The 18,052-nt window shown below is 45.4% G+C and overlaps 1 protein-coding gene across 2 annotated transcripts in view; it reads left to right on the forward strand.

The window, feature by feature from the left end:
- The first annotated feature begins 10,455 nt into the window (after window positions 1-10,455).
- GPR174 (G protein-coupled receptor 174) overlaps window positions 10,456-18,052 on the forward strand; it is a 249,620-nt gene continuing 242,023 nt past the window's right edge. Inside the window, exons 1-2 of one of the 2 annotated variants that reach the window (XM_069612905.1) lie at window positions 10,456-10,747; window positions 10,851-11,047. The gene's annotated coding sequence lies outside the window, so the exon portion shown is untranslated. Of the gene's footprint in view, window positions 11,048-18,052 lie in introns of both variants that reach the window. The other variant, XM_069612904.1, reaches the window with a different exon arrangement.

Genomic DNA, 18,052 nt, shown 5'->3' on the forward strand with positions numbered 1-18,052 from the left:
GAAATTTGGGAGATAGTTAAGGCCGGTTGGAAGTTGTCGCCTTTATTAATGATCTCCCAAAGGCTATGCGCATTTGCCGTTTGGATTGCAGCTAGCATCTTCTCTGCATCGCATTGAGCTCTCCAGGCCTTTGATGAAATTAGCCACTTTTTATAGGATTGTTTGACCTTTTGTGTTAGTTGTTCTTTATTAGCCATCATGCTTTTTCTTATGCTTCTTAGATATGCACGGTAGATCTTTCGTCTGGTCACAAGGTCAGCATTGTACGCATGTTTCCTGGTGATGGATCGATTTTTATTTCCATCACATTGTATCACGTACTCCTTTTGATAGCCATTTGTGATCTACTTCTCCTGGACTTCTTTTTACCTGGTTATTGAACCCATCCGTTACTTTAGCGATTGCCTGAGTTTTTATTCTGAGCCGGTTTCTTCCCCACAAGACTTCTAGTGCCGGGAGTGCATGAATTATTGCACCACCAGACTCCAAATTGAATTTGTTCTTTAATAGAGTGTGGTCACTAGACTTCTGCTTCTTCACACTAAATGTGTTTATCCACCTTTGAGTGTTTCCTGCTACGAACCAGTAGTCTAGGACCGTGGTGCCTGTATTATTTGACCATGGGGTTGTTCCTTCGAGGTCTCCTTTTGTCTGTCCATTTAAGATTTTCATCTCTCGTATTTCCATTTCATCTGACCAACTTTTTTGTTTCCTTCCAACTGCTGATTTGATTTTAGTGTTCCCGTCTTGTCAAGCAGCTTTAAATTCAGGTCTCCGCATATGATAATTAATTGATTTTTTTCTTCTATCATGGATTCATCTATTGCTTCTATTATATCTGGTGGATATGTTTCATTATCACAATCTATTTGGCTCCAGTAGGTGTTAATTAAGAGGAGATTGATGTCCTGAGATTTAAGCCTTTTCTTGATCTTTAGAATCTGGACGTACGGATTCGGGGTGCAGTGACTCAATACTTGAAGGTCGCTTTCACCTTTTACAAACGTCAGGAGACCAGCACGGGGTCTGCCCAGCCATCTTTTCTTAGCCGGGTTCATATACCCCTCATAACCCTCACATAAGGGAATCGATCTTATCCAAGATTCCTGAAGGCAAATTATTTCATATTTCCCCAGAAAGGCACTGTCTCCCGAGTAAAGGTGGTTAAAGCCCCTTGTGTTCCATGAGGCCAGTAGCGGTTTTCCCCTAACTGCCTGAATGTTGGCCTATTGTGTCTTTTTTTCAGATCTTAATTCGTGGGCTCCTTGTTTCAGTCGTTGAGTTCCACTGACTCGCGTTATGGCCTTTGAGTTGGACTTATCCACCGTAAATTTCAATTTTGGTGTTCTACTAACGGCGATGGGACTGAAACCATCCCTCGATCTTTTTACATCCACCATGTTTATGTCTCCCCCTCTCGGTCTCTGTCAGTCTTTCAGCCTTTCTTTCAGCACATCTCGTTCCGTCTGGTTGTGGTCTTTCCTCATCGGGATTGCCCTTGCCAATTTGTTTTTCTGGGCCTCTCTCCCTGTAATTTGATGTGCAATCCTTTCTTCCCCATTCCTTTCACGATGTCTGATTCTGGTATGCTCTCTTACTGAATTTTTATGATGTTCTCTTGGGGGTTCTACATGCCACAATTCTGATCTTGATTTGTAGCTTTCATATGATGAGCGGTTCCTGTTTTCTTTCCTACGGCTAACTTCATCTCCTTCCACCTCTGTTAATCTGAAACCTGCATCAGCCAACTTTCCCTTGGATCTTAACATTAGGTTGGTTGTTCTTTGAGATCGCAGGTGGATTATTATCACATCTGGCCTCTTTTCTTCTGGAAATTCGACTATCAAGATGTCATCTGCTCAGATCTTCCTAAGTGATGTAAGTTGTGTTATGATAGTCATCAGATTTTTCCTATTGAGGATGATCTTTTTTGAGTCTTTTGCTACTCTCTCCAGCTTTAGTTTGTAGGGTCTATGCGGACCTTTTTTTTCACCCACATACTCCCTCTTGTTTTCTTCTGTGTTCTCCTTTTTTCATTGTTTTGCTGACTTGACTTATTTCGCAAGGTGCTTTCTCGGGCTGGTCCCACTGATTGGGATCTTTTTTTCCGTCTCTCTTCCAAGGATTTCCAAAATATGTGTCTTTTACGTTCTATTTCCTTTTTCATTTCCCCACTATGAGATCGTTGCCTGGATTCCTGGTGCCTTCGGTCATCCGCCTTTTTTTTTTCTCCTGTCTGGCTCTTTTCGTTTTTTAATCACCTTTAGTCTTTTTTCTGTTTCATAATGGTGGGACTGATTATCAATTGCTTACCAATCTGACTGGCTAATATTTTGCCATTCTTCATCCTCCTTATTTTCTTCTATCAGTTCTATTAAATCACTCAAGTATCCCTCTGACTCCTCTTCTCTTTCAATTTCAGTGGAGACTGGATTTTTAGAGATTTCTTTAATGCTAGATGCATTGCAGATCTTCATTTCCAGCCTTGGCTTCTTTGCTGGATGGCTTTGCTCTTCCCTTGCTGGAATTTTTATGTTTTGTAGGAAGGACCCTGAACCACATTCCTTCCGTTTGTTGGTTTGATTTTTTGGTTTCTTTTGCGATTTATCTTGAAGCTCTTTCGGTACCACCTTCAAAGTAGTTTCTGTTGCATTCTTCGTCTCATTTTGTGCTTCACCAAAAATTGCATAACTTGACTTGTCCCTTACATCATTGCCCAATTTCTGCATGGCCTTTTGAGGGAGGTCATTGGCTGGATTTTCTTTACCGTCTTGTTTTGCTATGATTTTCCCGGGACCCCTTTCTAGTCTCATGGGTCCCCCTCTGTCTTGTCTCACAATTTTTTTTCCTCCTGTGACTAAACTTGAAACTTTTGTTTCTTCCTGTTCCCCTCTGTCTTCTCGAGATGCCTCAGTCTGTCGAAAATTGAGGGTGGCTTGTTGTTAATTGGTACGTATCCACTTGTGGTCTTCTAGTATCGCCTCCATCAAAAGTTGTTTATCATGGGCGTCACGGCGTGCTAAATCACTTAGGCGATCTTGCCACTTATTTGATTTGTCTGCTTCCTTGTCCATTCTCAGGTCTAATCTTTTTAACGCTCCTTCGATTCCAGTTATCTGATCCTTTGTTATAGAGTTTACCACATAAACCATTTGCAAGGATTCATTGATGTTCTCATCGAGTTTAAGAAAAGGGGCCATTGTAATGTCTGTAGCTGCCATTACCACATTCTGCACGTGGACATGGTCGTCAGTTCTCCCCTTATTGCACAACTCTCTTATTTTTTCAAGGGAGTATTCATCCATCCTTGCTTCCAATTTGTTTTTTTGCCCCTGGTTTGTGACCTCATTTGTCTTGTTAATACCTTTGTTCATATGGGGCCCTATATCTTTTTCCTTTTGTCCATACCGATTCCGAGCTTCCCATTCAAAGTGGTCTTCTACATCAAGCGCAGCTATTTTTTCTTTAACAAAGGACACACTTTTCCTTTTTCTGTAGTCATTTTACCAGTGAGCTTTGGTATGTCCTGAACAAGTTTTTGTTCTAGGGCAGATCTTCCCTTCCTTTGGGGCCTTGGCATTTGGAGATCCTAACATGATTCCTGAGTGATCTTCATTCCCTGGGCTCCAGAATGGCTCCGCTGCCCGGGAAATTCTTGGCATTTTAGTATCGATTAGGGCCGAAGTTTGAGGTGATGTATCCATATCACCCCAAAAGGCCTCGTCCTGCCAAGTCATTAACTCTGATTCGCTGATTTCTCCTGTTTGCTTTTCATAAGCTTCAAATACCTCCTTTCTAGAATACTTGCTCCTCTGATGTTTAGTTTCTTTTGAAGTGGAGGTTGATAGAATACCTGCGCCTGGTATTTTCTGAGGGTTTGTATGGAGATTTGAAGTATGTATGGTTGCACTGGCGTTTGGTTCAAGATTAGCTCTGGTTTCTTCTAGAGCAATAGTGGTGATTTTCTCCCCTTGAGATACCAATTCATGATTAGATTTATATGCCTGGGGTGGGGAGTTTTCTCCCACTTGTATCACAGCTACTAGAGCTGTAATGGGCGTGGCATTATCACTATCCAATAAGTCTATTGGTGGCCCTAGTATTTCTGGGCTCATAGTGGGTATGGGGGAGCGTGATCCTGTTGTGCTGGTCTAATAAAATCAAGATTCTGGGCTTCCTCCCCTCTCCCGCTTGTATTCAGTTTTTCCTTGCAGGACAAATCTGTCATATCTGGGAAAGCTATTTAAGGCATCTCAGCCGTGTTCTTACAGCCCTCCTGTTCCATGTCAGTGGCAGGCCACTGCTGTGTCAGCAGGGGCCCGTCTAGTTCCCTTGGAGGTATCAAACCTCTTACTGGTCAATTAGATGTATTACCAATACCCAGTTCCCTAGAGGTTCCTTCCAAAGGCTCAGACTGTGTGGATGATTGCACACCATCGCCCAATATGGTGGCTTCCATGTTCTTTTGACTTCTTTCTGGTGTGTTCCCAAGTTCAGCACACTCTTTCAATACCTGGCCCTTCTCGGTTGATGTAGGGAGAGTGGATATATTAATTGGGTCTTGAGATTGAAGTTGGGTTAGGGCATCCTTTAAAGTCTCCTGAGGGAGTCTCTCTTTAGTAAATGGTAAACGTGATTGTTTTAAAGGCGGCAAGAGGGTGTTCTGGGGTCTGGAGGGTGATGCAGGCACCAGGAGGGCAGGATGGGAAGCTAGCCTCTGTTTTACATGCATCTGCGTTTTCACCACCGCCTCCCCCCCTGCGTCCGCAGGTTCGCTCGTCAGGCGGCCCATTTCCTCACGTCATGGAGCTTCTCTAAGAACCAAGAGTGTCTGTATTTTATGATGTGATTGATGTTTTTGTTTGTATATCAAGACCAGCAAGCCAGCAAACAGCCAAAGAGTCAGGTGAAGTTGTGCTCGCCCTTGTCACGCTCTGGCTTATCGCCGCAAGGGCGGCTGGGAGCTCCTTTTGAAGTTCACTTCCTTCTGGGGGCATGGCCTCGGGGGGCGTGGCTTTGACCAACCTCGCTTCTGCTTCCTGTTTTCCTCACGGCTTACTGCAGGGGGACAAGCAGGGGAACGAGAGGCAGACTACAAGAGGCACTTCTGTAGCAGACTCCAACAGCCAAACTGTCAGGTGAGGTTGCCCTCGCCCTTGTCGCGCTCAGGCTTATCGCTGCAAGGGCAGCTGGGAGCTCCTTTTGAAGTTCACTTCCTTCTGGGGGGGTGGCCTCAAGGGGTGTGGTATCGGGGGGTGTGGCTTCGACCCACGTCGCTTCTGCTTCCTGCTTTCCTCACAGCTTGCGGCTCGCCGCAGGGGGAAAAGCAGGGGACGCGAGAGATGCAGAAGATGCCTTATTGCAAGTGCAAGGAGAGAAGAGGACTGGGCCTTGGGATGTTCTATCTATAAATTGGGCCACAAATGTAAACGTAAATTGATTTAGGATCATCTTACATAATGATATCACTGGCAGCATATGAAGAATGTTTTTGGCAGGGATATTTGAAGTTTAAACACCCAGACATCAAGCACTAATGCCTAAGTAACCACTGTCTATCAGGTTAAGGGCATAGATTGAAATCAAGGGAGATTTCAGGTTTAAACCTCCAGACATCAGCCCAAACACTTATGGCCACGTTCTCATTGTGTATCAGGTTAAGAATGGGCATAGATTTAAATCAAGGGATATATGAAGCAAGGAAACCTGTATGTGGCACACAAGGGGACAAGCTTTCTGGGTTGGGAGGAGCAGGCAGCTCTAAACATTAACATTTTTCCTGGCAAGGAAGTACCAGTTTTGTACCAGTTTTGTGCATGCAGGAGGGTGACCAAATCAGAAGGGCTGTCAGTGCAGTAACTTAAAGTGATGTACCTTTCACTTTTTATTGACAGACTGGGTATGTTGCAAGGATTTTCTCACAAAATGATGCTGAAAAGATGGGCCATACCTAACGCACACACGGTTAGGCATGTTCCAGTTTTGGCCAGGGAGGCTCTCAAGGCAGAATTCAAAACATTAAGGTAGCATGTGTCAAAGTAGAGATAGAGTCATCCAAGTGGTTGGCCCCTGTGGTGTTGGTTTGGAAGCAAGATGGTATTTTGAGGATGTGTGTAGATTTACAGTAGTTCAACGCTAATATATGGGTGGATAGGCATCCCCTTTCAAACATAAATGAATTGTTGGCAAGGCTCAGCCAAGCATCGTGGTTTTCAATGATAAATGTGTCATCTGCCTATTACCAGTTAAACTTACACGGAGAGTCACAATCCCTAATGCCCTTTGTGACTTCATTCAGGGAGTATGGATTCTGTGGCATGCTGTATGGCTTAGCATCTGCGCCAGCTGTTTTTTTTCGCATCTGATACAGGCTTTGTTTAGGAAGTAAAAGGGGTGAATTATTTTCAGGAAGACATTTTGGTGTGGGGAACGATTCATAAAGGAACATAATGAGAGAATGCATGAAGTATGGAGAATTTTGCTAGAAAATGGTTTGACAATTAAAATGGCTAAATGTCAGGTAAGAGCGCAAAGCGTGACCCAGTTAGATCAGACATTAGATGCCAATGGGAAAAATGCAATGAAAATTTGGTCAAAGTGTTAGTACAAGCACCTGAGCCCACGATGAAGGAGCGGCTTAGATCATTTTTAGCAAGGACAGAATATTACGTTAAGCTCATTCTGGGATATGTCGAAAAGACGGCCTATAGAAGGAAGTTATTGAAAAACATGCCCCTTTCAAGTGGTCACAGCAATGTCAAGGGGAATTTGAACAATGTAAAACTGACGTAGATAAGGCACTTTTATTGACTTCATTCAATGTCAAATGCAGAACCCTTCTCACTGAGAATGTCAGTGAAATAGGGTTGGGTGCAGTGTTGGCCCAGTGTCAGGCTAGTCAGTAAAGACCAAATGCATTTGGGTCTTGGGTCCTTGGGGATGATGAAAGGAGGTATGCAATGATTGAAAGAGAGGCCCTGTCTGTGTGGTGGGCGTCAAAACGCTTCAGGATATTTATATTGGCTATTGCTTATATACAAAGAACGGACCATAAACCATTTACATACATTATGACCGCTAAGGGCTTGAGATCTGCGTCCCCTCACAAACTGCGGTGGATGGTCGATTTACAAGAATACAAAGAGCATGTCCCTTGGAAGAAAAATGTGGTGGTGGATTGTTTATCAAGATTAACATCCACATCTAGTTGTGCAGAGGGAGGTGGATGCAGAGTGTAGCTGGCAAGCAGGGTTGAGGTGGCAAGTGTGATTCCCACGTTGAACAAGGCAGAATGGTTGGAGGAGTGCGAACGTGATGTAGAGTTGGCATGCATTAGGAATGGTTTGTGTGAAGATTGGAAGACGGTAGCCCATGAGAACAAAGGCAAGGGTTAGTTCACAGTTTGCAATGATTTGGCAGAAGGCCCACGGGGTATTACGAGAGGTAATATGTTAGTTCTGTCCACATCATTGAGGATCAAACTATTGAATTTGGCACATGACGATCATCTGGGGAGGTCCTTGACCAAGAGAAGACTGAGGGAGTCTTACTGGTGGCAGGAATGGGAAGTGACGTGGAATTGGTGGTGAAAGATTATTTGGCATGTGCTGCGAGTGACAAGTGTCAATCTGTACATGCGTGTGGCATGATTCCTGTTGAGATACGGATGAAGTTTGGTGCAAGGTAGCTTTGAATAGTATGGTACCATTTAATAAACTCAAGGATGGGTTGAGATTTATTCTTGTGTTGGTAGATTATACTACGAGGTGGGTGGAGGTCACAGCTTTAAAATCAGTGACCACAGAAAAGGTCAGCAAATTCATGAGGAAAGTGTTGGATAGGGAAGGTGTACCGTCTAGTCATAGACAACTACATACAATTTTCGCATGAAATGACTACGTTTTTAGGGAATTTAGACATCAGGCATCATCGGACGTCATTGTAAAATCCTGCGTCCAACGGTTTGGTAGAAATATTTAATCCCTTTATAAAGAATGCTGTACAATTGGCGGTGTAAATACTTTGAATTGACAAGTCGTGAAAGAGGCTGTCAAGTCTCATAGATGCACACCGTCCTCTCTTACCGGATGTTCTCTGTTCTGGCTGATGAGAGGTAGGAAGGCAGGCTTCTAAATCAGATCAGGGAGTCTAGGAGGAGGTGCCATGTCAGAAATTGATATAAAAGACGTGGTGAGAATGGCAGGAGTTGGTAAGTGGAAATGAGTACATGTTTGCATCTAGGTCTGAGATCTGGTCTTAAACAGAGTGTACACCACACTGCTCTGTGTACAGCAACTCTGCTTCAAAATGCTCCCCTTCAGAGCGCTCAGAGCCATAGGTCCATATCACAGGTAAGAGCAGGTGATGTAGTTAGGGTGCAAAACTCCAGGTTTGTGCCTAAGGGTATCCCTATGTTCATGCTCGCTGATCTAGAAGCAAATGGTTGTTGATGGTTATGTGATGTTGGATGACAGATTGCACTTGAGTAAAAGAAGAATTGGTATGCAGAGAAAAATTTTTTTGAGAGAAGGTGCATTTGTGTTGGGGTGAAGTAGCAGAGTCTCAACAAAATGTCTGTGTGATGTGTCTCAGCCAAGAGGTGCCAGTTGTGTCGGCTAGAGATGTAACATTAGGTCAGGTTGCTGATATGTATGCAAGGGAAGATGTGAGGAAGGCAACTAGACATAGTGAAAGGGAGGGGTGCACTAAACAGGCTGCAGAAAGAAACCTCACTTCGCGAATGCTACTAAGCAAACAAAATGTTTTCAAGGCCTTGTGGAAATGGAAATGATCAGTTATCTCACAAATGGCAGGGGAGAGAATTCCACAACTTCGGAGCAAGGACTGAAAACGAACGAGCACCAACTCGAGGAATAACCATCAAAATGTGAGAACATGAAGACAGAGCTCGGGAAGGTAGATGGCGAATAAGCTTGAGTCCAAGAAAGGATGGGCCAGAATGCTGAACTGCGTAGTGCCCATTGCTCAAGATCTTAAATTCAATTTGCCTTTTAATCGGAAGCCAGTGAAGCTGATGAAGTGGAGGAAGAGTATGCGGGAGCCTCTGAGCATTGGGCTAGATGTGCAGCTGAGTTTTGCAGAACTTGAAGACGATGAATTAAAGAGTCTGATTGACCTTAATAAATACCATTACAGTGATGGTAGAGTCCAAGGTGCGTGTTTCGCCAAGATCAGGACGTCTATTGCAAAATTCAAGGACTATGGGCCTCATTACATGTGTGCTGGTCTGGAAACAGCAGTGCCGTTAAGCCGACCAGCACTGTTGTTTCTGGACCGGCACACTACGTGTTTGCCTGCCGGAGCTGCTGTGCCCGACAGGGCAGACCTAGCTGGATACAATGGCCATGGTAGGCAAGCCATCACGGAACCGGTGCTTCCGTGGTCCCCACTCCCATGTAGTCCTATCGGACTCCATGGGAATGGGGATTAACAGAATTACTGGCGCCTGACTTTGCGGCCACCGGGGTTGTAATACCCCAGTCTTACCGGGAAGTCAGGCGCCGATAATTCCTTACGGGTCAGGCAGCAACCCGCCGGTATCACTGGCAGCCGGTATCACTAGCAGGGTTACCGCCGGACCTGCAAGGAGGCCCTTTGTGTGGAGAAGGTATTATTGTACCGTGCATCTACATCATGACATCGCCACCATGCATTATCAATCAGTGTAGTGATTGCTATCGCCTGTAGTGATTGCTATCGCATTTTTTATACATTTCAATATTGTTAACATCTTTTATTTTCAGTTACCAGAGTGTTTCTTATTATTATGGTGATAGCTTGGATATACCACAGTAGTTTGGCTTAGACAAGTTTATTTCTTATATACTTTTTGCAATTCAGGCAGAGCAAAGTGTGGAATGTAGAACTGTATGGGTTAGGCTAGGGAGGGCAATTGGAAGCGGCATGCCTGGGAGGTGTACATATTAAACAGACTTCTCTCTTACCTGTCTCAAGAGTCGTGAGTACAACATAAACGTAACCGAGTAGGCGAAGAACATACCTACATAGAAATGGAAAATACACGCCAGTATGGTGTGGCTATGACTTGAAAAAGCAACATTTTCCGAAAGGTTGAGCCATGGTTTACGGTCACCTGAAATCTCCTCAAATCTCCTGCGAGGAGCCGCCCACTCATCACTCCAGCCCTTGCTGCTCCGCGCTCACATCCTGCCCGTATTGCGCGGGCGCTGTGCGATCAATGAGTGTATGAGACCAGACAAGATAAACAGTTAAGACCAAATGCAATACTTCCTCGGGACTATTTTTTTATTAAAAGGCGAAAATGTGCAGTGTGCAGAAACATTTGCCAGACGCATATATACCAATCTGGTTTACAGAACGAATAAAAAATATTCAGAGATAAGGGCACAACCGGTAAGCATTCCGATATAACGCTACCGAACACGAATTCAGCATGCCCAGCACATCAACACAAGTCACAGATAAGTAGCTGGCCCCACAGCTCTGCCCACAGGTTGCCCCTGGAGACAGGTTGAGACATTCTGTCTGCCATCACGCTGGCTGTGTGTGCAGTAGAGTCTTTCATCTCTGCCAGTACCCAAGCCCTTCCTCGGTGGAGTGCAAAGCCCGTGTAGACAGCAAGGAGCTGAGATCTGAACGCTGCCAAGCCCCCATAGCCAATAGTGGCCCCTAGCCCTGAACTGCCCGCATAGCCATCGATTTATAAAGGTCGTCGTTTCCGTCTCTGCTCATCAGCTGCTCAGGCGTAGGTTTGACACCCAATTTTTGATTTAGAACTCTCTGGCTGAGCGCTGCCGCGCGCTGGAAAAGGGAAATGCCGTCTTTTTTTTGTTTTGTTTTTTCCTCAGCCCCGACCTGAAGGCGGTCCTTTATGCAGCAAGACACGCGAAGTTGGGTGTTGCCTGGAAACCGGCTGGTACAGCCAGGAGTCGGAGGAAGGGTGGCCCGGGGCGCGCTGTGCAGCGGACCCCATCCCCGACAGTTGACTGAGAGAACCCGAAGGACATACGGTGGAATTCACGCACGGCTGCTCTCCACAAAAGCGGTAAGTTTTACATTAACCTGTGTCGTTCGATGCAGGTGTTTGCTCTGGGGAAGTTTTGACTAACGGATGCTGCCGTTCATAACCGGGCATACCTTTAAGTTGAACAGAGAACAGACCTTACATTATGCACCACAATCTTACCGTTCACAAAAGATTTGCAATGCCTGGTTTTCAATGTTTAACGCATACGTTTCTATCGTCACTGCACCCAGAGGTGTTCAACGCTTTGGGGGATCATTGCAGTAAAGAAGAACGTCATATAATCTATCAAGTTTTGTGTCGGAAACAAATTTAAATATACATCATAGCCGCCTTGTTTTTTTTTTTTTATTTATTTATTTATTTATTTATTTATTTATTTATTTATTTATTTATTTTAAGGCGTCTGTGATTACAAATGTACGGGATCGCAGTCTACTTTCGGGTAGGAAGGGGTGCTAAAATGGTAATGAAGGAGTTTCTCACTCCCTCTTATTTAATCATTAGCAAGTATTTTGTCAACAACTTGAGCACGAACCCACTCCCACACCCCCCGCTCCTAACTCCCATCTCCCCAGAGAAAGTGCATTGCGAAGCTCGCCAAAGCATATCTTAGCTTTCGTTCTTATTAGTACTGAGTAAATCGTAGTTTTATTTAGGAGACAAAAAGCTAGAAAGAAAGGAAACACAACAGGCACGGCCGAAGAACAGCATTTTGAAGAAAGGGCGTGAAAGAGTGTGAGATAACTTAAGCGAAAGGAGTGGTAAGGAAGGCAACTATCATACGCTTGACTACGCAGTAGGGGGTGGAGTTGAGAGAGGGGGGACTGGTGCGTAGAGGTACAAGGACGGAGTAAGACAGAGGGAGGGTCGAGAGAGGACAGTGAGACAGAATGAAGAGAGCTGGGGAGGCAAGACTAATTAGAGAGAAGGAGCAGTTTCTAGAGACGTTGATGGAGTGAGGAAAGAGAGTTGCGGAGAGATGGTCACAGAGCAAAGCGGAGAAAGAAGGGGCAGGGAAAACGGCGTGGGTGTGAGAGAGAGAATCACAGAGAACAAGAGCGAGGGACGCCGAGAAGGCGAGGGGAAACACAGTGACAGAGAGCGAACGAAGGAGGGGGGTGTGAGGAGGAGAGCTGGTAGAAGTGGGGACACTGAGGTGGTGGCAGAAAAGGGGGAAAATAAAGAGGCAGCGAGACAGAGAGAGCGAAAGGATGCAAATAGAAAACGAGCGAGAGGGAGAATAGTCCTGCGAACAGCGAGATGTGGAGGAAAGAACTGCTTGCTAACATGAAGAGCTGCAGATGGTGCCAGCGACTGCCCACAATGAGGAAGCGGCGCACTTCAGAAAGCGTCAGCGCATACAGTTGCAGCCGTATTCCTCTCCGCCCGCGTGGCTTGTACGACTAACTGCTTGCCCTGCCTATAGTTAGGTGGTTTCATTTATTCTCTTGCCTGCTGGGTTCAAGCAATAGAACTCACTGGGGACCCAAGTGTGGTGCCCCTCCCTGGCTCTCCATGAACGGGTGGGCGGAGTTTTCAGGGCATGACGGCACCCACACATAAGGGCAGGCCTTGATGAGTCCCCCAACCCCATAGACCACTTCCAAACTCGCCGGACAGATGATTAAGACCCAGAAAAAGATGATCCTAATGTTCCCTGCCCTTGCAGGGCCATTAATGGCAACAATAATTATAGCTGCGTTAAACCCAATAATACCCAGGGAGCCCCTCTAGGTCCTGCTGCTTCGTGTTCACCTCTTGATTCCTAAAAGACACCTTTTTTGGGTTAGAGTAACATAAACATAGCGAGGCGATCCCCCATTGACTGCACGTCCCCCTCTTGTGGACAACGTGTGTCAAATATTACCTTACATAATAACCACAGACACCATTGTAAAGTATTTGAAAACACAAGGTCACAGTTTTATTTGGAGCAACATAAAATGGGACGGTTCCAGCCACATACTAAAGTACTATACATTTCCAGGGTGACCCGTGTCATCCCAGGACCAGTGACATCAGATGCTGTAGTCCAACTGCCCTGGAGGGCAGTCAGTGCCCTTCACTTGGATTTGTCTCGAGCCTGGCCATTCCTGAACCGCTCACAGCCGAAGCCACAGCGGCAAAACTGATCTTTGGCTAGGACCTCACTGACACGCCACCTGCGACAGAAAAAGACAATTAGATACGGCTGGAAGACATAACCCTACAAAACACAATGCACAATACACTTGGACACATTCTTAACCATTATTGACCGTTGGAATGATGTACATCACTTGGTCATGCGAACGCCTCACCGAGCACTGGACTGCCTTATAAAACAGATCACACCACTTAATACTGAAAACCTCCACAATTTCACCTTTTTACAACTATGCTACCCAAATTAGGGTGGGGGTGGGTGGGGATTACAAGGCAGGGTCTGCTGAACAAGAGACTGTTCTGCTGCAACCCCCCGCCTTATAAGCATCCCCCAAGCAACTGTGACCGGATGTCAGGCCCTGGGGGACACCTCTTTCGCCTTGATGGGGAGGAAGAGTAGAGTATGACCACCCCCGGAGTGTGGCGGCCATAGGAAGCAGCCCCCTATGTAGGCTGTCCCTCTAGCGCCCCCTCCAGGGGCCAGTCAGCCTCTCACTGTTACTCAGTGCTTTAAGTTGGATGGTAAATTGAGGGGGGCTATCATTAGGGGGCATGGCCTAAGTACAACTGCTTAGGCCATGCCCCCAAAAAGAGCCCCCAATAAGAGCTCCCCAACCCTCGCATTCAAGGAGCTGTGGTTAAAGAAATGTCGGTGGGGGTTGCTGACCATCCAAGGAAATCCTTTAACCACATGGCACCTTGAATGCAATGGGCTGCCTGCTGCGTGATGTCTCTTTAGTTTGAAACAGATGGAGTGCTGGGTTGGCCAGCCTCTCCATTTGTTGCTGAGTAAAGAGCTACCAGCAGTGGACACTATTAAACCAAACATAGTAAACAGGTTTCCTGCTGAATGTTAGCTCTTTAATCAGAAACAAAAGAGAGTCTGGCCAACCCAGCTCTCTCCCCATTTCTGAATAAAGAGACATCACTCAGCAGGTTTATCCAAAGCGCTGCTCGGTTGCACGGCTGACTTCAGGTGTCAGCATTTCACATGGTCACACATGCAGGCAGTTGTGTAACCAACCGTGCAGCACTTGGCTAAATGGCTGCCCGAGAGGATGGCTTTGCCCCAGCCAGCCCTGGCACACTTAATGCCCTGCTGTTACTGTATCAATACATATGGTCAAAGAACACAAGGCAACGCGCTGGTCTTGGAAGCAAGACCACGCAGAGCAACAGAGGTTTGAATCCCAGATCCACGCTTAGAAACCGAACACGGTATGACATTAGTCGCGTTATAATAAACACAATAAAATAAAATAAATAAATAACTTCAGAAAAACTGAAGACTAGCAACTCATGTATAACAGTGATTATTCAGTGATTTAATAGGCATAAAGGCAAGAGAAATGAATGCATTACATTGAAACCCATTATGGGGTTTTTATTGTTGTCCCAGCACCAGAGACATTTTCTGAACATTATAATTATTTTTAACATAGGTGGTGCCCACTTCAATACCTCTGTTAAGAACCCACGTAAATGCACTCAGCGATGACTCAACAAATACCACCAGGTGCCAGATTACAGAAACCTTGCACTGGTGCAACATTTCTGGAATATCTCCCCAGGGTGTAACTAGTTTTACTGTCCAGTGGTTTGGTTTGTATCTGACCAAAAGTGCCCAAAATCTCTTAGACATTTTTGTCAATTGTGCCCAATTTGAGGACTTACATGGACATGTCTAGGGCTCTGATTTGTCTATCTGAGCACAAAGACTTTGACCAGGTCCACCCATTTTAGTAAGGGAATATGGTCCCTTTGGGAAAAAGGTGGTTTGTTTGTGCTAATGCCAACAAAATGTTTCAATGGTCACCAAAATGAATGAATGGTCAAGAACGCACAAGCGCTATCAGCGGCTCTAAGCACGTTGGCTTACCAAACTGCGGAGTGGCGTAATGAGCTGCTCTGCAGCGCATCTGAGAAGCACTGAATTCGACATACTAAGGCCTTTATAATGATCGTTACACAACATGCACATACTACATGACAATCCATATGTCACTGAGATAATGATTGTGTGCATCATGGCTAAACTTTAGAAATAAGCACCGGAGCAATTATCAATTATTGGCAATCTCAGGCATCTCATAACCCTGATCTGGCAGATCTCACGCTGTCTCTCTGTGAGCCCGCGCCATCTATCCCATGCCACATCCCTGTCAGCCTGCACGGTTCATCCAGCTTCGCCCACGTCCCGCAACATCTTCCTCCCTAGAGCACTATCTTGAAGGATACACGCTTGTCTTCTGCTGCTTTCAACCGCCCTTTAGCTGTTTTTTTTTGTTGATTGCAACTGTTGACAATATATCTCTAAAGCACTGTACATAGAGAGTTTTTAGACAATTATCACCCAACCTAAGATCGTACTCAATCACCGACCTCGACACGATGAAAGGTTGGGTTGGCCTTGCTAGGATTTGAACCTGCGACCTGCAGATCACACAGATTGCAGCAGCGAGTGCTTAACCCGCTGTTCTACCTTACCAGTATAATAAAATATATACCACTGGACTGATTTGTATCAAACCATCACAAGGAGCTGTCTAAATTGCAATACTTTTCAGGTTTGGTCAAAATCCATCCAGTAACTTGGTTAGTATCTGACCAAAAGTCCCCAAAATCCTCTTGGATATTTTTATCAATTGTGCCCAATTCGAGGACTTGCATGGAGATTTCTAGTGCTCTGATTTGTCCATATGAGCACAAAGACTTTGACCAGGACCACCCATTTTAGTAAGGGATTACCACATTGGTTAGTCACATTGGTTAGTCAAAAAACTGGTTACTGGGAGAGGAGACTTTCTTTTTTGAATTCACTCCTTTGTGGACTGCAGACATTTAGCAGGTTTCTTATAAAGGGGAATATTGCAGCTCCCTGGTCCTCTCAGGTTTGTAGGAAAGGATGGGGGATCCCAGAGGATTGCACACAAAATGATTAAAAAAAATAACAGCTGTTTTTGACAGGTCCTGTAGACCTCTCAGTGGGCTAGACGTAGCCAATTGCATGTGACTGCCGGCCAGCAGCCCTATCCGTGAATCTGAGCCAGGTCCACAGATTATGGGCAAGGCGTCAGACACGTCTCTGATCCACCAACCTGGCGCTGACCCAAAGGCAGTCGATGGGGCCTGCAAATCTAGTGGCCTGCGACCCTTCAATGGTGACAAAGAAGCCCCTTTGTTGCCTTGGAAGACCTAGGCAATGTGGCCTCTCTCCATGCCTAAAGTCCACAGTCAGTGGCTACTTCTAGCCATTCTGGGATATCCAGAGGGTAAGGTCGAAGCTCATCCCTAACTGTGAGGGCATCCGGGCACTCTTCCATAGTATCAAATATGTAACAATTGCATCATATCAGAAGAATTACAAATTAAAATAAATAAGACAAAACATGCAATAAAAGAAAAACAAAAAGGAGGTGATAAATGTGGTACATCTTGGTAAATTGCATGACTTGATTTAAAAGACATAGGGCCTCATTACGACTCTGGCGGCAGACATGCTGGTAAAAACGGCACGGCTGCGGCCGGAGTCGTGTTCTTTCCAGCACCTGGCAATGAGGAATTAACGGGGCCTTACAGCCTCGGCGGTCCCAGTAAAAATGTACTCCCCATTCCCATTTGAGTCCCATAGGACTCAATGGGAATGGGGAGGACGTAAGCACCGGCACTGTGTGTTCAACAGTGCCGGTGCTTCCCCCCCACGCAGAACTCAGAGTGTGCCGGTCCGGCACCGTTGTTACCGGACCGGCATACTCATATTGAGACCCATAGTAAACTAATACTTGAACCTGATCGGCAAAGGATATCCTTAATAGTTATAGTTTTGCAGCCTTTGTAAAGAATAGTAATGAGGATAGTAGACACATCTCCACGGTTAAAGAATTCCAAACGCTCGGTTCTGCATTCAAAAAGGGCCTGCCAGGAATATTGAGTCTCTCTGGATTTGAAAATTGCCAGCATTCTCAGGTCAGCTCTTGGGATTCTACTCCCACCAGTGTATATGCAATTTATTAACAAGCTAAGAAACCGTGCCCAGGACTGGAGCCTTCACTATCAGGCGCAGATCGAAAACTCAATACAGAAGCGCAGAGAAAGCCAGTGAAGAGAAAATACAATGGAATACCATAAAGGACAGCTCCGGCATCCAATCCCGATGCAACCAAGGCTTGTACCACCGAATGAAAGTTACATAGAGAAAGATAGATTTGTATTCGTCTTATCCATGTTAAGTCTGCACGCAGAAAAGTTTGCAGTCGACAGCTTCCATCATTTTTTCTTTAATCTGGGTAAAAGCCAATCCTAATCTTAGCCAAAAAAAAAGGATAGGGGGAAGGTTTTAAATAAATCTGAACCACTGGCACTGCCCTGGGTAATCGTCCACAACAACATTTTTTTATCTTGTCTTCGCCATTGCAAAAGGGGTCCAGGCATGACCGAAACATGTCTGGGGTTGCTTGTGTTTCCAAGCAGAGGGAAGTTGGTCTAGCAGTTCGTGCTGGGCTGCTCCCACTGGTGGCAATACCTGACTGATTTGCATATGGCTGGGCCCCTTTTGCATTGGTGCTGATGGGCTAAACACGGTGGTGTGGAAGGTTGCCCAGAGAAGTGCCAGTGGTGCGATTTATTCAAAAACGTCCACCCATCACATTTTTGGTTATAATTCTAATCTTAGGATTGCAACTGGTGCAGGCATCCTAATAAAAGAATCCTTTCCCACACCCTGCCCTATCGTCACATAATCTATCGTGGTTGATGTTCTAGGTCTCTGTCAAACAAAATGAAAGAAGCTATTTGTGCATCCTAGGCATTAACCAGACTGGCGAATGATGCCGGCCAACTGTACCCATTCATTTTGTTAAAGACCCAGTACGGGCCCCA

Source organism: Ambystoma mexicanum, chromosome 5p (assembly GCF_040938575.1).
Source record: "Ambystoma mexicanum isolate Mex_15411 chromosome 5p, UKY_AmexF1_1, whole genome shotgun sequence".
Classification (NCBI taxonomy): domain Eukaryota; kingdom Metazoa; phylum Chordata; class Amphibia; order Caudata; family Ambystomatidae; genus Ambystoma; species Ambystoma mexicanum.